Here is a 22,700-nt window from a genome sequence, read left to right on the forward strand (position 1 = left end):
TGTCTGCACTGCAATTTATACCACAATGTGGGCATGGGATTCACATAATTCCCATCCACTTTGCAATTACTGTAAAACGCCATGATTTTTCCGGTGGTGTTTCCGCCACAGGCAAATCGCAGCGTTTCCGACTCGTGGAGCCCCAGCCTCAGAGTAGTAAGTGTTTTGGCAATCTAAAGTGTAATCATTAGGCCTTCTGCTTTATTTGCAGACAAAATCTGTCATATCTGATGTACTGTAGAATTACGTTGTAGAATTATGCCTCCAAGATCAGCTAAATACTTGAACCATAAGGTCTCTGGAAGTTTCTGGAATATTAGCAAAGGAGAACTGTGCAGTTTGCCAACACCAGAAAGTTGAGTACAAACTTTGGTAACATATTCCAACTCAATGCACTTATTACAATGATAAACAGGTTGTAAAGATTAATTGTTAAATAATGTACGTTACAGCATATTCTCTGACACTGGAACTGACACATGAAGGGAGATTGCAGCAAAATGACAATTTGTAATTGGTATGTAGGACATAAATGACAAAATCTAAAGTAAATTTTCGTCACTTCTACAGGCGATCATTTAGACAATCCAAAGCATCAAGAAAACTTATCTCACAAAGAAAGGCTCACGGTACAAGCAGATAGATAATAGATGTCAGGATATTCTCCATTTCACTAGGGAAAAATGCAAAGTATAAACTGCAAATGATTATAAAACACCCCCCCAGATTGGTATCTTTAGGTTCATTGCATAAAATATATCTGATAGAGGTTGTAACTGAGGTGCTCAAAGATGTCACCACATCTTATTTTGCAGTACAAATTGGAAAAAGCAGAGGTAAAGGGAGACGTGGGGAGAGCAGGCATGTCTCGAAATTACAATGTGTTTTACAGCATAAAATGCACAACTGGAAAATCAGACATGTTGCCCATGGCAGAAATTCAAGGTTGAGTCACAGGTTTCTGCCATTAGCCCCACTTAGTGAGTACACTGTATACAGCTTTCAGTCCATACAGAGTAGCGATGATGAATTACAATTGTGCTTCCATTCAGACCCTGACCAATCTGATATGAATGACCTACAGGGGCGGATCCAGGGCCGGGCGAGCCGGGCAACCGCCCGGGGCCCCGCGCTTAGCGGGTCCCCGCCCTAACAAATTGGTCCCGGTCAGCCTCGGCATAGTCGGGCAAGTGCCGGGGCCCACAGAGCCTCTGGGGGCCCCCCGGCACTTGCCTGTCACGATTCCAGCTCATCGGCGTCCGTCCGCCGATGAGCTGGAATACATACGGGATTAAAGCAGGAGCTGTGAGCTCAGCTCCTGCTTTAAAGCCCCGGCCCGGCTTGCGTGTGTAGGCGCAATGACGTCATCACGTCACGCTTACACACGCAAGCCGGGCCGGAGCTAAGCAGGAGCTGAGGTCACAGCTCCTGCATCACGTATGTGACTGGAGAGAGGAGCGTCGGGGGAACGATGGAAGGTGAGTTATGGAAGGTGAGTTATGGAAGGTGAGTTATGGAAGGTGAGTTATGGAAGGTGAGTGTAAGTGTTTGTTTGTATTAAATATTAAGGTGGAACATAATGAAGGGCGCCCATGAAACTGGGGGGCAAATGAAGGGGAGGGGGAACAGCATGACACTGGGGAAGATGAAGGGGGTGGGGAGAGAACGGCATGAAACGGGGGACAAAGATGGAGGGGGCCCAAAGAAACTGGAGGGCAAATGAAGGGGAGGGGGGAACAGCATGACACTGGGGCAGGTGGAGGGGGGGAGAACAGCATGACACTGGGGCAGATGGAGGGGGGGAGAACAGCATGACACTGGGGCAGATGGAGGGGGGGAGAACAGTATGACACTGGGGCAGATGGAGGGGGGGAGAACGGCATGACACTGGGGCAGATGGAGGGGGGAGAACGGCATGACACTGGGGCAGATGGAGGGGGGGAGAATGGCATGACACTGGGGCAGATGGAGGGGGGGAGAACGGCATGACACTGGGGCAGATGGAGGGGGGGAGAACGCCATGACACTGGGGCAGATGGAGGGGGGAGAACGGCATGACACTGGGGCAGATGGAGGGGGGGGAGAATAGCATGACACTGGGGCAGATGGAGGGGGGGAGAACGGCATGACACTGGGGCAGATGGAGGGGGGAGAACAGCATGACATTGGGGCAGATGGAGGGGGGAGAACAGTATGACACTGTGGCAGATGAAGGGGGGGGAGAACGGCATGACACTGGGGTGGATGGAGGGGGGAGAACAGAATGACACTGGGGCAGATGAAGGGGCAAGAACGGCATGACACTGGGGCAAATGAAGGGGGAGAGAACGGCATGACAATGAGGCAGATGAAGGGGGGGAGAATGGCATGACACTGGGGCAGAGACGGGGGGGACATGAAACTGTGGGCAGATAAAGGGGGAGAATGGCATGAAACTGAGAACAGAGATAGAGGGGGGGACATGAAACTAGGGGTAGATGAAGGGTGTATATGAAAATGGGGAGAGATGGAGGGGGGACATATCATTTACGGGTGACTGTAGGAGGATTATACTGTGTGGAATCACATGAAAAATTGATGGGAATGGGCGGAGTCAACATAAAAGTGGGCGGGGTCTAATTTGCTGCGGCGCGCTGCGCGTAGGGCCCTGCCAAAGTCAATTGCCCAGGGCCCCGCAAACCCTGGATCCGCCACTGATGACCTACCCTGTCTTCAGATCCTGGACAACCCTCTTAAGAATGTGGCCAGACATTTCAATTGCTTTGCATTATTTTGAGTAAAAGAGGTCTCTAAATATATTCTCATTTTGTCCTTTTTGGTTAGACCATTGCCCATCAGACACAAAGAAAAGAATTGTATTTATTTACCCTCTTGCCTCCCGCATTTTCTTCTCTTCATAGACCTAGTCTACACATACGTCAGACATCATAACGCCACACAATCCGCTGCTCCTGCTTAGCCTCAAGAGACGTACCACAAAATGCATTGAGTCTTCAAAACGTTAGATCCAAAAATACAACACTGTGCAAAGCCGCCACATCGGCTATAATGTTCAGGTTTCGCAATACATCGCACATGCCATACTGTACTGCAAATTCTAAAATGCACTATTAGTACTTATATTTCTCATTGTGTGGCTTCCATATTGTTCTGTGGTCCTATGTATCTACAGCGTGCACTCACTTTCCTTCCTGTCGCAAAATGATGCGCTACTGTGAAATCCGAGCATAACCTATGACATGCATGACCTCGGATAATGATTTTAAATTGAAGGGTGTGTGCCAACTGCAGCTTTTGGGTACCTAAGGATGTGTTGACACGGTGCAATTTAAACTGGATTGGAAAAACCTGTATGCAGTTTTTGGGTGTAGTTTCTTAATTTTACAGGCTAAGGGTGAGTTCACACCACGTAAATGGCAGCTTATTCTGAACGTAAAACACGTTCAGAATCAGCGGCGTATAAAGCAGTTCCATTCATTTCTATGGGAGCCGGCATATGAGCGCTCCCCATAGAAATGAATGGGCTGCTTTTTTCAGTACGAGCAGTCCCATTGAAGTGAATGGGAAGTGCCCGCGTGTACAGCTCGGCATGAGCAGAGCTAGCCGTACACGCGGGCACTTCCCATTCACTTCAATGGGAGTGCTCGTAGTGAAAAAAGCAGCCCATTCATTTCTATGGGGAGCGCTCATATGCCGGCTCCCATAGAAATGAATGGAACTGCTTTATACGCCGCTGATTCTGAAGTGTTTTATGTTCAGAATAAGCTGCCGTTTACGTAGTGTGAACTCACCCTAAGAATGTTAAATGTGTTTGGCCTGTAAAATTACATGGGTTATCCTGTTGCTTATCCTAAAGACAGATCATCAATGTTAGAAAACTGATAACCCCTTGAAGAGAATGCATCAACAGTTCACACAGTTATTTCCAGTGCAGTTTTAACTGCACTGTGTGAATGTACCCTAAAGGTTACATACACTATGTGATCAAAGGATCCGGACACCTGGCTGAAAATGACTTACAAATTCGTGGCGCCCTCCATCGGTAATGCTGGAATTCAATATGGTGTTGGCCTACCCTTAGCCTTGATGACAGCTTCCACTCTCGCAGACATACGTTCAATCAGGTGCTGGAAGGCTTCTTGGGGAATGGTAGCCCATTCTTCACGGAGTGCTGCACTGAGGAGAGGTATCTATGTAAGTCGGTGATGTCTGGCACGAAGTCGGCGTTCCAAAACATCCCAAAGGTGTTCTATAGGATTCAAGTCAGGACTCTGTGCAGGCCAGTCCATTACAGGGATGTTATTGTCGTGTAACCACTCCGCCACAGGCCGTGCAGTATGTACAGGTGCTCGATCGTGTTGAAAGATGCAATCGCCATCCCCGAATTACTCTTCAACAGTGGAAAGCAAGAAGGTGTTTAAAACATCAATGTAGGCCTGTGCTGTGATAGTGCCACACAAAACAACAAGGGGTGAAAGCCCCCTCCATGAAAAACACGACCACAACATAACACCACCGCCTCCGAATTTTCCTGTTGGCACTACACACGCGGGCAGATGATGTTCACCAGGCATTCACCATACCCACACCCTGCCATTGGATCGTCACATTGTGTATCGTGATTCGTCACTCCACACATTTTTCCACTGTTCAATCATCCAGTGTTTATGCTCCTTACACCAAGCGAGGCTGGCATTGACCTGTGTGATGTGTGGCACCCAATCACCTGACCACGTTCAAAGTCCATGAGTTCCGCGGAGCGCCCCATTCTGCTCTCTCACGATGTCTACTGTCCACTCAGGTCACTGATATGGAGTACCTGGTAGTAGGTGGCAGTACAATACTGGATACTTTTGATCACATAGTGTATATTCAGTCTCAGTTGAATCCAGAATAGTACAGAACAGTGGAAAATAAATGTGGTTGTACTCCTAGCGGGACCTACTGTGCATGTCACAAAGTAAAATTTTAAAATTCCACATTTAGTTTATTAGGTGCATGGCACTTACTCCATAATTGTCACATTATGCCACTTACTAGTGCATATCCCCCATGAACAGGCTCAGTTTCTATTGTCAAGCAATGCATAGGAAGCTTACGAACATGGCAAAGAAAAGCCCCCTACCTTCCAGAGCTGTGGCACAAACACTCATCGGTATTCCAACCAACTTCCCCATACACATACATGGTCATATGTGCTTGTATGTGTTTTTTATGGGTAGAAAATGTAAGCTACTGATAGACACCTCTCACATCAATTTATTTCCAGTGAGAAATAAAAAGATCATGAGTTTTTGTATTTTAAACATTAGCCACATACCACATACAGTATAGGCAGGTGAACACAATGGATTGCAGCACCTCGCTCAATGGCTCCTCGAACACACAAGAAATCCTGCCATCAAGCTTGTGGTTATCTCACCGTGGTGCATAGATACCACCCTCCATGGTGTGAAGTCGACCAATCACACATTACAATACAATATTAAAATATATTTTATGCGCTGGGTGGGAGCATCTAGCTTTACCCTGTGAAAATAGAATTCACTTGCTGATCTTCACCTGTAATATCTTAAGTATGCCCAAGATTACTACACTCCAATCCCCTCACTCAACTACCTAGTCACCTACTTTCTATCCAAAAAATTTCCCACCTTTGTTGCTTTACCTTCCCCTCTGACTACCTGGCTTCATCATCCACGTAACCAATTCCATTTTGCACATGGCACACATAGCAAATCCTATCTTAATCTCCCATTTCTTCCTGGAGTCTACAGGGTTCCTTACAGGCATTCTGACCATTTGTCACTCTACAGGTTTGGCAGAGAATACTCTTACACATGCTTACAACGTGTTGTCCCATACCCAGCCTGCCCATGTATTACACAGTCAGCATGTAATAAATGTATGTGTGGTTGTAGATTCCTCTATCACAAAAAATATAAACAAAAAATACATTGCATTACAGGGTTTTTTCCCATTTTTGCAAATCACTGCTAAGATGAGAATAATTGACTGTTAGTCCCAATCACCAGAGCAGGACTTATGGAAACACATATTTACCTACCGTATATATTTGAGTATAAGCCGAGTATTTCAGCACAGTTTTTGTGCTGAAAAAGTGCGCCTCGGCTTATACTCGCGTCAATACAGTAATTGAAAATGTCACATGACTGGTCCGCATCTGTGGGAGGCCTTGGAAACATCTTAAGGCGGCCCTGGAGACAGCGCTGCCTCACCGACCACCTGTCGGCAGCAGCGCTGTTCCAGCGGCCTCCCACAGATGTCTATCACTGCGAACCAGTGAAATTACCACTTGAGTCAATACGGTAATTGACTTGACCGTATTGACTCGGCTGCAGCGTGCCTCCGCTCCAGTCCCGGCCCCCTCCCCCGGCTACAACACAGTTAGCTCTGGCCCGAACCCAGCGTATGTTGATGACGTCTTACTGCGTCTCAGCACAGGCAGCGTCATCACGCCCCCTACGCTGAGACGCAGGAGCAGCCGCAGGAGAAGACAAGCAGCCGCGAGAGAAGATGAGTAGTGGCGGCAGTGCGAGCAGCAGCGTGAGGTCGGTAAGTATGAGAACTTAATGTTTGTTTTATAATAGGCCGCTACCTGCTGAAGTATTCCCAGCAGGTATTGGCCTATTTACCAACCTCCCCGGGCCTGCTCACGGCCGACCCCCGCGTCACCTTATACTATAGGCCGCGGAGGCCGGAAGTGAGTAGGCCCGAGCCCCAGCCGCGATCCCACTGCCGCTATTATTATACTCGGGGGTCTTTTCAGACCCCCGAGTATAATAATTGGAGCCCCAGGGGAGGTGAGAGAAAATAATAAACAGTTTTACTCACCTCTCCGGGATCTGATGTTAATCCTAGCCAGCTTCAGGCCTATATGGTAATATCCCGGACGTCACATGGTCTGGGATATTACCATATAGGCCCAAAGCCTGTGGTAGTAGTAATAGCCTGTTACTGCTAGCACAGGCTTTGGGCCTGTATGGCAACAGGCTGCTACTGCTACCATAAGGCTTTGGGCCTGTATGATAATGCCCCAGCACAGGCTTTGGGCCTGTATGGCAACAGGCTGCTACTGCTACCATAAGGCTTTGGGCCTATATGATAATGCCCCAGACGTCTGGGGCATTATCATACACGCCCAAAGCCTTATGGTAGCAGTAGCAGCCTGATGCCATACAGGTCCAAAGCCTGTGCTAGCAGTAACCGGCTATTACTACTACCACCACAGGCTTTGGGCCTATATGGTAATATCCCAGACCACGTGACATCTGGGATATTACCATATAGGCCTGAAGCCAGCTAGGATTAACATGAGCACAAACAGAATGTCATGCATTTTTCCCCCTTGGCCTATACTCGAGTCAATAAGTTTACCCCGTTTTTATGGTAAAATTAGGGGGGGTCGGCTTATATTCGGGTCGACTTATACTCGAGTATATACGGTATGCTGTTTTCATAACTCCCATAGAGGTGAGTTATAGCTATGGAAACAGCGTAGTACAACTGAGCTACACTTTTTCTGTATGTCCACAGTAACATAAATAGTGAGGTTACATGTGCTATATCCTTTCTGTAGCTTCCATACATCGCTATGGGGAATACAGAAACAGCATAGAGCAGAACTTCTGCACTAGTGGTAGGGACTGACAAGCAATTGTTCCCATCATGGCAGTGATTTACCAAGATAAGAATAATCCTTTAAATAAGAACACTCAAGGGGCTATCTTAAGGGGCTGACATACTAAAATCAGTACTTGTGTTGTTCTCCTAATCTACAAATCCATAACACAATCAGATCACTGAATAGCCACCGGTTTCCCATCACTAGAAAGCACTGTATCGCTATGATCTATACAAGAAAAACATTACCCACTATTGTGCATACGAAACATTACAGGCAACCCGCTCAGAAAACGCTGCAATCTGCCTTGTGGCCCCAGTTTTGTTTAGAAAGCTTCTTCTGGGGTTTCACATGCTTTTTGTCTATGATATTTTTTAAGTACAATACATTTGTATGCAGGAGAGGAGACCGCCTTGTGATACTGTCACCACTGGCACTTAGTGTCTCTACAATGTCTTTATAGAGATCAGAGTTACAATGCTTTCGAGTAGTGGAGTATCCAGCAGCAAAGCAACAATTGAATAAATAGTGTGTTCCTGACTTTAGAAGGATCAGAACACTCAAGAATTTTGGTATCATATTGATAGCCCCTTAAATGTTGTTTTTTGTTTGTTTTTTTTTCACACAAAGTCTTTGGTATTTATTGTTTATATGGATCAAGAAGATGGCCTGTTTATTGGACTTCACTGTCCTCCAATTGGATGGATAGTAAAGTCTTGGGCTCTACTCAGATCACTTTTTTTTTTTTTTTTTTTTCTTTTACACCAGCAGGGCCCTCGATCCCATAGTGTGAATTGACTATTTCTATGTAATGTATCTTTTTGTCTATACATTAACCCTACAAATTAAGTGCTACAGAATATGTTGGTGCTACAAGAATAAAACGTATTATTATTATGCTAAGAATCCACGCTTCTCAGTAAAATACTGTTCTGTACTGTAATCACTATGGAACTACTAAGTATTTCACTGTATAAGTCTATACGGCTAAGATTCCCTCTTCTGGCATATAGTTTAGACTGGTAGATACAGCTCACACAAGGACAGAGTTTCACAGATGAAACTTGCTCTTGTGAAATCAGCCTAAATCTTAACTTTTATTGGACTATATTAAAAAGGAATTTGCGTTCTTATGAACAGCTGTCACACGGCCATTTTCAAAATAATAACTATGGAGCTACTTGCATGTACTACTTTCACCTGTTCTCTCAGATCCCTGAATAGACTGAAGTCTATGAGTGATGTTTGAAAACAGGTACCCCACAGATGAAAATAGACCACAAATGATTTAACCTGTTCCCGCTCTATGCCATACTATTACTTCAAGCTGAGCTTATACTTAATGCTCAGCTCAATAATAGTACGGCACTGTAATGCTGCGGGCAGTACTTGCGGCATTACATACTGCTACACACCCGAGCGCCGGGACCAGCTGGTGGAGTCAGAAGATGCTCCAACTCTGGCGGATTAACCCCCTGGATGCTGCGATCATTAGCGATAACATCACCCATTCTGAGCGGTTGCCATGGAAGCCAAAAGGCCAGGCCAGGGCCTCCTGACTGCCTATGCATAGTTTCCATATGAACTAATGTGCGATGTTCTGAAATAGTACATATTGCAGGACATTGCAGAGGGGATCTGAGATCCCAGTATCAACTTCCCTTGTGGGACAGGAAAAAAGTGAAAAAACACATAGTTAAAAAAAAAAAAAAAGAAAAACAAATAAAACATTAAAAAAAAAAATAGAATGTAAACAAAAACAAACAAACATGTTAAGTATCCACATGTGCGTATAAGCCCCCACTATCCAAAAATGGCATTACCATATTTATCCCATAAAGTGAATGCCGTAAAAAAAAAATACCACAATGCGCAAATTAACGTATCACTTTGCTTTCCACAAAAAATAACAATAAACAATGATCAAAAAGTCATACATACCAAACATTGATACTAACAGAAAGTACAAATTGTCCCACAAATAAAAAAGAGTCCTGGCCTTATTTCTGGCAACAGCACAGTAAAAAAGTTATAGGTGTTAGAATATGATAATCCAAGGAAAATCATTCATTTTCAAAAAAAGTTATTTGTAAAAAGTGTTAAAAGTAATAAAAACCAATATAAGTATAGTATCGCCGTAATTGTAATGACCCGCTGGACAAAGCAACCATGCCATTTTTAATGCAGGATGAACACCATAAAAACAAAATGCAAAAAATTAAGATAGAATTGTGTATTATTTTACCTGGACCTGCAAAAAATGAAAATAAAAGCTAATTAAAACATTATGTACCCCAAAAGGGTGTCAAAGGAAAGTGCAACTCGCCATGCAAAAAATAAGCCCTCACAAAGCTATGTATACAAAGAAATTAAAAAAAAATATTAATTTTGGAAGATGGGGAAGGGGGAAAATATGAAAAAAATCACCAAGCACATCAAGTATTACAATCTATCCTGCGTCCATAAGGGATTACATTTGTCTCAATAAAGCCTTACATAGAAACCCACAAGTGCTTTTGCTCCATACAACCTCTGTGCTAGATCCAGATCTAGGCTCATATAGAAAAATACATATATGTCTTCACAGTGCTAATTAATGATAGCAGGGGTGGGGCAAAAAGATAAACACCAATCTGAACATCTACGAAGCAGAGCATTGAAAGGATTGCCCTATTTAGAAACGTCCTTTCAGCACCCTAATACACCCTTACCTCAAGAGAACACATAAGAGGGGAACGAGACCGTGAAAGATCATAACAATGCTTTGAAAGCAACAGAAAACAAACGTCCAAAATCCCATTATTTACCAAAGGTGAATGCAATGCATAGTAAATTAATAAAGTATGGGAGAACAATATACTGCTAGCAACATATATATAAAAATAAGCAAACTGCTAACAAACCCCTTTATATACAGTCCCAATGTATTTTCCCCCTTACAACTTCATCAGGGAGCTTTAGTCACCTGATATAAATGATTCGTACAGTACAGGGTAACACAATACTTGCATAGCACGCAACAAGATAAAAGCAAGACTGAACTATTCATGTATCCTCAATATCACAACATCTGCACTGGCTTGGCGCTCTGGTCTGGTATGACATATTGATATTACAGTGAGCAGTAGACTAGAAGGACAGGGTTCTCTCTGAGGCCCCTTAGGGTAAGTTCATAGGACGTAGCTGCCTCAAAATCCTGACCAAAAAGACGGCTCCCATTGAAATCAATGGGAGGCGGTCAGTTCTTTTTTCTGGGTATGCTGTTTGTTGTGGCTCCCGGAAAAAAGAAGTGACATGCTCATTCTTTAAGGCGAATTCACCTCGCGACATCCGCCTGAAGACACTCCCTCCCGACTAGGCCCATTCATTTGAGCCTAATCCGGAGCAGAGTGCGCAACTGCGGCGCTCTGCACCAGCATCCAGTTGCAGCTACCCAAATTTTGGTACGGACCAAAAAACCTGCGTGTGAACTTACCCTTACAGACGACCGTGGTGTGGGTCAGTGTGTTACCTGTGTATCTCACAGATAGCACACTGACCCATTCTTTTCTATGGGCCGCAAAATTTTTTGCTCTCTGAGCCGCAAAGTATAAAACACGTCCTATTCTTGTGCTATTTGGCTGACCTTACTTCCGTGGCTCCTATCCTATTTAATGAAAAGAGTCACAGGCCACGGGCGGCACATGGGGATATCCCCATATCCTACCTGTGCTTTTAATTCATGGCTTGTAGCATGGTCGTCTGCAACTGGCCTAAGAGTGGGTTGGTATGTAATGCTATGTGTTGCTTTCTGCTATTACAACATTGCCAGGATGGCTTCAAAGAAAAATAATTTGCTATAATGATGTTTCTTTTAAAGAAAACATTCTAGGAAATGCTGCCAAGAATGCTTCTATGGAAAAACATATTGCATTGCTGCTATAAGTATGAGCCTTGAATGTGCTTTTTACAAGCATGTTTGTTTGGTATTCTTTTTTTTTTCAAAAGGAAAAGTCAATATGTCGTCATTCAAATTATATAAAGCAAAGATATGGATTGGTTTGGAATTTGAGGTGGTCATCCGCCTGAGATTCCTTGTCATTTTCTGTCTCTTGACGGAAGGACAACAGTGCAGAGCATTGGCATTCCAACACGGTTTCGATCACTGATTAGGCCCAATTGAACAGGCCTATTCAGTAGAAATTCTCAAACTGTGGAATCTGCAGCAAGATTGGGCAGGACGCTTTATTTTTTCATTGCCCAGCTCCATTTTCTGCCTCTCTTTGAATATAGTGGGTGGCAAAATGAGAGTGGAATCTGCCAATGATTTGGTGTCAAAATTCTTGCCGGGTATAAAACGGATTGTTCCACTAAAGACAGCTATTTCCTTTTAGTAGGAAAGAGGGAAAGTGGCTGATCACTGGTCCATTCACTGGAATCCAAATAAAGAGCTGCAAGTTTCCGTGAATGCTTCAAGTGAATAGACTTGTGGTGTTTTAGTCATAAGACTACCCAATTCATTTGTATGAAATAGCAATCTCTGACAACCCATAAAAGTGAATGGGGCACTTAGAGGAAGCTGTGAGACCCTATTCTAGCAATCACTGGAAGTACCAGTGGTTGACCCTATATGCAATCAGGCACTTACCCTTTGGCTTCCATCCATTTTTTTTAAAGGATATTTCAACATATATTAGCCTGATAAAAGCCAAAAGCACACTCATCACATGGAGCACAATCCATAATTAAACTTGTTACATTAAAAATCCATAAACTACGTGTGAAACACGTGCTGGATAATTGGAGGGCACTGATTTGGTTGATCCGAACCCTTTCTTTGGTTTGAAGAGGTTTTCAGTTAATTTTTGTTGACGTCCCTCCTCAAATATAGCGTCAATAATGGATAACTGGGAGTCCTATACCTGAGATCCGTGCTTATCACCTAAGAATAGGTCATCAATAAAAATGAAGTGGATAACCCCTTTAAGATTTTCTTGCTTATTTATGTAGGGCATGCTCCCCTAACGTACGTTTTTTTGATTATCCATAGCCATCATTGATGCAGTTTTGCACTTTAATCTTCGGCAGTAATCTTAAGGTTATTTTCCTCATGAGCAATAAGCGTATGGATTTTCAATGTAACAATTTTAATTGTGGATTTGTGTGACCAATAATACAGATATGTTCTCTGGGTTTCTTGTATGTTTGATTATGATTTGATAATATCACAGGATATAATAAATAGCATCGGTTGGTATAGCTCTGTCTGTTTACTACATACGTCAGGATCTTTCCTGGTACACACACTATACATACATCACAAACAATATGAACCCAGCCTTACTGCCATCTAAACCAAAAATCTGCTTCACTTCCAAACAACTGTGCTAGGTAGAAGACGACAGGAGTAGACAGTGGCCAATTCATCTAGTCTTCACAGCTTCAGCATGTCCAGTGTACACATCCAGGGCATACGGGATACCATATTCCACTTCTGCATTTGGACAATGCATCTTTAACTTTTGTCATTTATCCTTAGGGCTGTGGTTTGAGATGACAGGTAGCACCATCTTCAGGGATTGGTGGGTGCATCTTTCCTAGGAAACATGCCACCTCCACATGTCTCCAGCCTTCATTGAGTTATTGTCCAGGGCTTCTAGCTTCTATTTCCCTTTGGCCACAGACAGTTCTGCACGCATTATCTATGCCTGAAGAAGGGCCTAACAGTCTGAAAAATTTCACTTTGTAGCTATGGCTGTAAACATACACATGGACTTCAGTATCAATTCACATTAAACTGATTAGGAAACTCAAAAATTTGGGAGTGCTGTCCATTTCTACAAGCAAGCATTAACTTTAGGACTGTGTCTACTGATCTCGATAATGTGAGCTTATTATAAATAATGAAAAATATATATAAAGAAATGCATTTATAGTCAATAAAAGGCTGGTGTCACCATTCAAAGAAGGCAGCAGTGACTTTTGCAAAAATATCTACATACTCCTTTCCATCTTGCGCTTAAAAAAAAAAACAAAAAAACTTGAAATTATTTGTAAATATTTACCTCAGGTTTTCTTAAAAGGCAGGGTCATGTACGGAGCCTCTGAGTGTCTACCAGAAGGAAATTCAGCTAAAGGGAGAAGAGGGGAAACAACAGAAAACAAAAATATAATTTTTGCCTTTCCTACGTGTAAGGAGATAAGGCAGGAAATTATCTATGTATCTTAACACATGAGAGGCAAGGAGGTAAAGAATTCAGATGAGGGAACCTATGTGTCAACATCAAAATACAAAGGTTTAAAGGCTGAAGATATTTACTAACCAAAATAATTAACTCATGTTTAATAATCGATTTCCAAAAACTGATCAAAATCAGACAAAAACCTAATAAAACGGTTATTAGTAGTGATGATATCGTAGATATTACAACCCTAAATTTGACGTTTCCAAAATCAAAACTAAGCACCAATAGGGAACATTCCATTGACCAATTGTCCAATGTCAAAGGTCGTTGAAAATCTGACAGAGACCCACAGCAACCAATGTGACCGTAAAGTTTTTACCACATGAATACCCAGTCCTAGGACTAAATTCCTTCATGACTTAAGGACACTGAATGTGTAGTCGGGACTTCCTCAGATTGTATACTGATGCTCCTTAACTTTTTTTCTGTTGGCAAATAAAAAGACCTGGGCCTTATGCCTTTACTACTAGAGTGACAACGTGAAGACTATGGAGTGAAATAAAACTAGAAAAAAAAGCATCCATTCCCAAAATACAGCAGTATATCCAGCTAGGACAATATACTGCATGTAAATAAAGCTATGCATTGCCTTTATTTGCTCCGAGTCTTCCTTGTCCTGTTATTATAGTGGAATACATGTCAAATAAAGAAAACAAGCTAATCTACTCCATCGTATAACATACAGATATTGGCTTTCCCTTCATAATAGTCCATTAACCCCTTCAATGACATTGCACTTGTGAGGCCTATTGTACGATAACCCGCTTTAACTGGTTTCTTTTTCCTTGTTACTACAATTACCAGTACACAAAGCAACAAATGACTTGGAACGCAGAAAATAGGGCAATCCTGTCACACTTACCAAACAGGAAGTGTATATTTATTTCATTTGCAATGCAACGTATTAACTTTCATGATACAATATACAACAATAAGCGGCTGTAAAAAGTAGACTATGTGACTGAAGTAAAACAGAGTACTACATGTTTAGATATAGCTACGAAAAAGTATAGGAAGGAGGAGGCAGGGCTGGCCTGTGTGTACTCTGCAGCAGTAGGGTGTAGCTCTGCCATGAAACTCCGAGCAATACTTTTACCTTTTACAAGTTGTGTGTCCCTGGCAAGACTTCAGACGAGGTGGCAACACGGTCCAGCCGTGGCTGAGGGCGACGGAGACAAAAAGCTGCCATGTAGGCCTCTAGCATGAAAAGCAGATTTCAGAAGAGCAGGCAGAAGAGAGCGAGAGAGCCGGAGGGAAGCAGGATAGAAAAGAGGAAGCAGTGGGAGCTGCACGCAGTAGATAAACAAATTACCCTCACACAAAAGAGGGCTGTCATTTCATGCAAACAGCACAGATGAATGAGAGCAGAGCGCTGGGAGGGAGGGGACTAGAACACCCAGTTCTCCTCAACAGGTGATCTCCTATAGAAGTACAGCCTGCTGCTACAACGCTCAACTTTGCCTCTTATTCTCCTACACTAGATTATTTTAATGGATCTGCATTCAGTTACCGGTTTCAGAAAGTGCACACATGCCATATATTCCAATACGAATAAGTAGCTGTAGATTAGGTTTACATAATAGGCCAACAATCTCAGTGCTCAGACCTTGTAACAGAAACCAGGCCAATGCTGCTTTCGATAAATCGACATATTCTTTATACCCTTCTTAGTAAGTCAAATACAAATTCTCTTACACAGAGACCACCGTTACAACAGTACGCTATAGCCATTGATCAGTGTGCATATTATTTCAACTGCAGAATCCCCCTTTAAATCATTTTTGGATTTGATAGCAAACAACTCAATGATCTGATAGCAAATTTGGTTGTGGGTAGCCATTTCTATAGTTAACAGTGCTACAATAATATAAAATATGTACGGTCTATTTGCCATATTTCCTACGCTAAAACTCGTTACACAGAGAGTCTGTAATTAGCAGCTAAAAGCGCCGACTCAGCCTGAATATTTCATTGGAATATATCGTTTTCCTTCTTTAATAAAAACCGGTAGACACATATAAAGAGAATAAGGGAAGCAGAATAAGAAACACACATTGGCCTTGCCCTGCTGCCTGGCTGTGGAAAGAGCAGCTGCTGGCTGTGCCTCCCTGTTCTCCTCCTCCTGCCCAGCTAGCTTGTGGCCTATTGTCTAATGGATCAATTATTGAAGAGAACCTCTTCATCTTGTAATAAGATACCTGACATTCTAACAAAAGCCCACGCCACCTTGTCATTAGATGGCCCAAAAGCCCCTGGCTTCACAAGGGGAACAGTAAAGCAAACACAAAGTGACAAATGAACAAATTGTCAAGTGGTAGAAAAATCTACAAAATGTTACCTGGCTACAGAAACATTGTTAAATATAATCCCAATATAAAAGTCATGTTAATAAGCTTTAGACATTAGCAATGAATTGTAAGGTAAAAATGTATAAATATTTAAAAGTCACAAACTGACCAAAAAAAATAAATAAAAAAAATTCAGCATGCAGTTATGTCAGTAAAGGTGTGATGTGATTAGACTCTCTGTCTTGATGTACAAGTACTTTCCCCACTTCCCTGAGCTGTCATTTTGAGCAGTGGAGAACTTGGTAAGCGATCATTAACGGGGTTGTCCGGGATAACTGAAAATACCTGCACTAATCTAAACATCCTCCCCCTCCTACTTTCTAAATAACCGCTTCTCTGCACACTGCTGCCGATAATCCACCTCTACTATGCAGCTTGCGCATGCGCAATAGAGATGGACAATCTCCGCAGAGAACAGAACAGTGATGAAGAAGAGCACATTCTGTCTCACAGGGAGGTAAGTATACTGTATAATGGGGTCAGGAGGTTGGACTGAGTAGGTAAGGAAAGGCGGGATAGCTAGAGAGACAGGGAGGGAGTGTATGGGAGGGAGGGAGGGAGGGAGTGTATGGGAGGGAGGGAGGGAGGGAGTGTATGGGAGGGAGGGAGGGAGGGAGTGTATGGGAGGGAGGGAGTGTATGGGAGGGAGTGTATGGGAGGGAGGGAGTGTATGGGAGAGAGGGAGTGTATGGGAGGGAGAGAGGGAGTGTATGGGAGGGAGGGAGGGAGTGTATGGGAGGGAGGGAGGGAGGGAGGGAGGGAGGGAGTGTATGGGAGGGAGGGAGTGTATGGGAGGGAGGGAGTGTATGGGAGGGAGGGAGGGAGTGTATGGGAGGGAGGGAGGGAGTGTATGGGAGGGAGGGAGGGAGGGAGGGAGGGAGTGTATGGGAGGGAGGGAGTGTGAGGGAGGGAGGGAGGGAGGGAGTGTATGGGAGGGAGGGAGGGAGTGTGAGGGAGGGAGGGAGTGTGAGGGAGGGAGGGAGGGAGTGTATGGGAGGGAGGGAGTGTATGGGAGGGAGGGAAGGAGTGTATGGGAGGTGAGAGGGGTTCGAGAGGAAGTTACATAGCAGTAAGCTGAAGCAAGTAAACAAATGCAGGAGATACCAGGGGCTCCCCGAGACAACTAGAAATCATGCAAAACACGGCTAAAGATATATGGGTGAATTTATTAACACATTAATAGCTCTAACAGACATTTAAAAAAAAATAAAATAAAATAAACAACATATTTTGATTGGAAAACCCCTTTAATTGCTAGCCATGCCTCTATGATCCACTCATCCCTGCTCGCAGACCTTGAGAGATGTGCATCATTGAACTGAGAGATGCAGAATGGTTATTTCAATAAGTTGCCTGCCATTTAGGCCTTTCTGACCTAGTTGGTAGGATCTGTTGCGAGCGGTGGTGAGGAAATGTACACAAACAGCAAACAGGCTGTGAATGGCCCAGACATACAAGCACGAGTGGTTCCCTGGTGTATAATCAAACTTTATCTGTGAATCTTAGGCCGGGGCCCCACATAGCGTAAACACCATGGTATGCCCATCGTGGAAACGCTTGGGGAAAAAAAACGAAGCGTTTTACAGTCACTGTGTAGTGGATGTAATTGTAGTGAATCCCATCCCAGCAGCGCGAGAAAATATGCGCTGCAGACATGCTGGAAACCATTGCAGTTTTGGAAATAGCAGAATGTCAATTATAACCATGCCGGTGGTTTCCCTATATATATACTTGTATAATTGTAAAATATTATATATATATAATTGAAGCAGAAAGTCCATTGCTGCCGCAGTTTTTCCCGCACTGCTTTTTTGCTTTGGTGGGCTACAATGGGCTTTAGTCCTAAAGGGGATTACCGGAATGTACTAATTATAGGTCCTATCCTAATCCTGAGAATAGATCATCAATTGAAAATCAGGAGGGGTCCAACACCTGGAACCCCTGCAGATCAGCTGTCTAAACCAACAGATGTGCTCTGTGAGCACTGATTACACTTCATATGCCATGTGAAGTCATGTTGATTGGTCACATATCCCGTTCGCAGCTCAGTTACATTCAAGTATGTAGCTGAGCTGGAACACCAAGCACAGCTGCTATACACATGTACATCACTGTGCTTTTTAAGTAGTGATAAGGCTCAAAAATTTGTGTGAGAGCAAACAGCGGATTGTTAGAGGGCCTGGGTGATCTAGAGGGCCTACACTGATCTTCATTTGATAACATAGGACATCAATTATTATGCCTGGAAAGGGATGTTGCCAGGTGATTTAGGTGAAGTGTCATTCATATGTCAGCATATATTGTACATGTAGGCTCCATAAAATCACAGTTTGGTTCAGCAGGAAGCACGTGTTGTGAGTCGGGAGTCCTTTGTATTCATGAGCTTCAGAATCCCCCCCATTCTCTAACTGCTTACTGACAGCTCTCACCGTATCTCCGTGCATAGGAATAAGCCTAGCGCTGCCCTTGATAAATTCTGGTGTGGAAACAACAAATTTCATAAAAAGATGGAAAATATTTTATTAATAAATATATATGAAATAATAATAGCTCATGAATCAAATAACACAGTGAAGATACAGCGTATGGTCACTAAACAGGGTGACCACACCACTGAAACCTACACCCTCACAAAAAGTCTCTGAATGAATCACAAATGCCAAATAACTGTAATGGCCATAATGTAAAATGACAATATACATATGAATATAGCAACAGTATACACAAAAAGATGTGATAGAAAGTGACAAGAACCATAAATAAATAAGGTAACCAACTGTGTATAATCAAAAGTAAAAGAAGTACTCATACACAATATGCATACCTGTTGCCATAATGCCCAAGTAACAGGAAGGGAATGAACACACAGAGAACTCCAAGATGGAGGGTGTATACACGCAACTGCACGAAACACGTTTCGCCACACCTCTGGCTAACACTTAAGGCCCTACGTAGCAAGCTGAGGCCAAAAAACACTGCGGTTAAGACCACGGTGGAGTATTCCTCTGCAGACTTTCTGTCCCCAATATACCTATACGGAAAATGCCAGCGTTTTCCATAGGTATAATTGACATGCTGCAATTTACAAAAATATGATGGTTTTGAAATCAGAGCATTTCCGCTGCAGATATTTTTCTGCAATGTGTGGATGGAATTAGCCACAATACCATCCACTTTGCAAGTTTTCACAATGTGGGACCGTGGCCTCGAGGTGTATTCCGCATTAAAATCACATCCAATTTCAGTCTGGATGCTCCTTGATTCAGCTCAAGACACTTTGCTGATTAGTTCCATTGTTTCTGATCTAATCAAGAAATACGTCCATGGTAGAAAGTGGAGAGGAATCTGAGGCAGGAGACTGTCTCAAATTAAGCTTCACTTTCCAAAGTGTGAACCTGGCCGAATAAGCCATAGTATAATGCAGAGAATGCTAGTCACTGCTCAATGACTGTACTGATGAATGAGGGTCAGGGATCCCATTTTCTCAAAAAGTAAATATTTCAGGAGGTGGCATTCACCGACACTCAGATGTAATAAAAGCATAGTTATGTAATTTGTAGACACTATATGTGTGCTGCAGGTTATTGTATACATCCTTACAGAATTTAGTACTGACAATCACATATCTGGCATCATTTTGTTATGGAAGGTAGATCTGCTCCAGAAAACGCCTTACAAGAATTCTTTATCTTCTCCCTTAAGCCAGGGAGGGACCACATTGTTTTTTTTTCAGCGTTTCTAAGATCTAGCCATATAACTGGTTTTATCAGGAATATAAATGAGTAAGGTGTAGCACTATCTTTCTTGTCTGCAAAATGATCATGTTTGAGAACAGTGCATTAGTATGCATGCTTCAGTATATGTGCTATACTTTTATCTCAGGTATACAGTATATATTCATGTTTCAATGTGTAAACTATGTGTGTCCTACCTCAAATATTGACAGATAGTTGTCTCCAGCTTAATGGATCCATATATTTTTCTACTTTATAATATTATTTTTTTACTTTGCTTTCTATGTTTGTCCTTGTTTGGTTTGATCTGCTTGCCCTACAACAAAAGTAATGGGAAACTAAAAAGGAAGTTTCTATGTTTTTGTGTCTATCATCCTCAAGTTACATTAAGAAAACACTATATTTGTATTTAAAAAAGAAAACAACATATTAGTTTTATCTGCAAAAACATTGCGTTTTTCCCATAGACATATATAGGGGAGACAAGAATGTAAGTATTTTTGTTACATTATCATTCTACTGCCTTTGTGCAGGTTTTTTTTAGCTGCAATTTGTTATGTGAAGCCTTAGCCTAATGGAGTTTCAACAAAATGTCTGCAAAACATGGCATGAAGTTATGTCTATGGCAGATATGTTCAGATTGGACAATGGGGGTTTGTGACAAGAGGCTGTAAAAATGCTTCCCCCACTATACTATAAAAAGCCTCTCAGAAGCTTCTTTTGGGTACCATAATTCTCTGTACTTTAAGAAATTTTGCTCATTTGAGAGACTCTGAAAGGGGGCACATCACTGGATTGATACAAGCAGGATGATCATTTTGACAGACCACAAATAGAGAGGATCATTTGATTCGCCAGTAAGCATGAGAAACTCCCAGAGTTCCTTTGTCCACCACACAGGCACAGGTAGCATCTTCATTACACACTCGCTTCTAACTGGGCCATTTCCAGATACTTAGCTGAAGGGAGGATATTGAGGCTCCTATTTGGCGCAAAGCCCTTTCTTGCACCTCACCTGTGCCTTGTAACAACTGATTTATTATAACGCATGCCAGTTTTAATAAGGAAATCCATGGATTTCCATTTTGACAACAGAACGTCTTGATAGATTTATGAAGAGGCCACAACCTCTCTGTTTTTGTGTCAGTCTTACTAAATTTTCTCAATAATCCAAAAGAGCAAAAAATATATAACATAACCTCTAATTTAGATATGAATAAAACACATATGCTATAGTTATTAAAAGTCCTACATGAGGGCTGAAGGCCTACTGGACCAACGTACTAAGCCAGCACAAGAGCCGTCCAAAACAACCATGGAACACGGTTGTCCCATACAAGCAACAAAACCAGCGCTACCATTGGTGATCCGCTCCCCCACTAATCTGCAAGTTATCTTGCTTTTGTGGGATATGCCTTAAACCTGCTGTTTGGACAGAATTTACAGTCTAAATGTAATGTAAATACAATCTGTATAATAAGGACTTATTATAACTAAGTGGTGGAGAAAGGGACTTGTTGTATTTCCCAGAATACTTAGGCCTCACCAGACAGATAAATAGGGGTCTTGAGTAGAGATGAGCGAACGGCGTTCGATCGAATTGGTATTTCACGCCGCAAACGCACTAAAAATTTGTATCCCCTCCCACCTTCCCTGGCGCTTTTTTTGCACCAATAACTGTGCAGGGGAGGTGGGATAGAAAGTAGAAAATGTAGGCATCAAAAAAAAAAAAATCAGAAAAAGTAATTGGCTGGCTAAATCAGGTGACCTCCACTTTATACGAATAGTGGATTTAACATTCGGTTCATATGAGACTGTGAACTATGTGACTGTGAGACAGGGATAGATGTACTGGCAGGGTTAGCTAGGAATTAGCTTTATTTAGGCAGGAATCTTTCTCAAACAGCTCTTTGGGGCTCTATATACCTTCCTTGCCAGCCCTAGATACAGGCAAAAGTACTGACCGTATGCATTCCTATGAGAAAAAGTCAGCTCCTGCATACCGCAAGCTGACAGCAATCCCGACTAGCATATGGTGCACTGCCACAATGTGTTTGCATTGAACTTATTCTCGCATTTAGCTCAGGCTGGCAAAGTCTCATCACTTTCAAACTTCACCTGCAAGCACATCTTGTGGCAGCCCATTAGATGCTAGTCGGGATCCCTGGCAGCTTGCGTTATGCGGGAGCTGCCTTTTTCTCATAGGAATGCATTGACCCACTTTGATTGGCCGAATGCCATACAGTGTACAGCATTGGCCAATCAACGCTGATTCTGCCGGAAGCTCATCTGTGAGGAGGCGGAGTCTAAGATCGGTCCACAGCAGTCTCCATTGTGGTCCGATCTCCGATGCAGCAGGGTTCAGCACACAGCTCTGCTACATCTCAGATGTAGCAGCGCTCAGTGCACAGCCAGCTCTGTGTTCAGCGCACAGCCAGCTCTGCTACAGCTCAGATGTAGCAAAGCTGTGCGCTTAACTCTGCTACATCTGAGATGTAGCAGAGCTGGCTGTGCACTGAACACAGAGCTGGCTGTGCGCTGAACTCTGCTACATCTGAGATCAGACCACAATGGAGACTGTTCTGGACCGATCTTACACTCCGCCTCCTCCGGCAGAACCAGCGTTGATTGGCCTAATGCTGTACACTGTATGGCATTCGGCCAATCAACGCTGGTCAATGCATTCCTATGGGAAAAAAATCAGCTCCCGCATTATTAGTGGCGTAATACAGTGACTTGGGCGTGTTAG

General features: G+C 43.0%; 1 protein-coding gene across 4 annotated transcripts in view; it reads right to left on the bottom strand.

Moving 5' to 3' along the window:
• Window positions 1-22,700, bottom strand: part of PTBP3 (polypyrimidine tract binding protein 3) — a 140,412-nt gene that overhangs the window by 57,265 nt on the left and 60,447 nt on the right. Inside the window, exons 1-2 of one of the 4 annotated variants that reach the window (XM_075280443.1) lie at window positions 14,966-15,205; window positions 13,690-13,755 (exon numbers count right to left, since the gene is read on the bottom strand). The exons of 1 other annotated variant lie outside the window; for it this stretch is intronic. The gene's annotated coding sequence lies outside the window, so the exon portion shown is untranslated. Of the gene's footprint in view, window positions 1-13,689; window positions 13,756-14,965; window positions 15,206-22,700 lie in introns of those variants that run through there. 2 more of the 4 variants (XM_075280445.1, XM_075280444.1) reach the window with 2 other exon arrangements.

The sequence above is a fragment of the Leptodactylus fuscus genome, chromosome 1 (genome assembly GCF_031893055.1).
Source record: "Leptodactylus fuscus isolate aLepFus1 chromosome 1, aLepFus1.hap2, whole genome shotgun sequence".
Taxonomy (NCBI): domain Eukaryota; kingdom Metazoa; phylum Chordata; class Amphibia; order Anura; family Leptodactylidae; genus Leptodactylus; species Leptodactylus fuscus.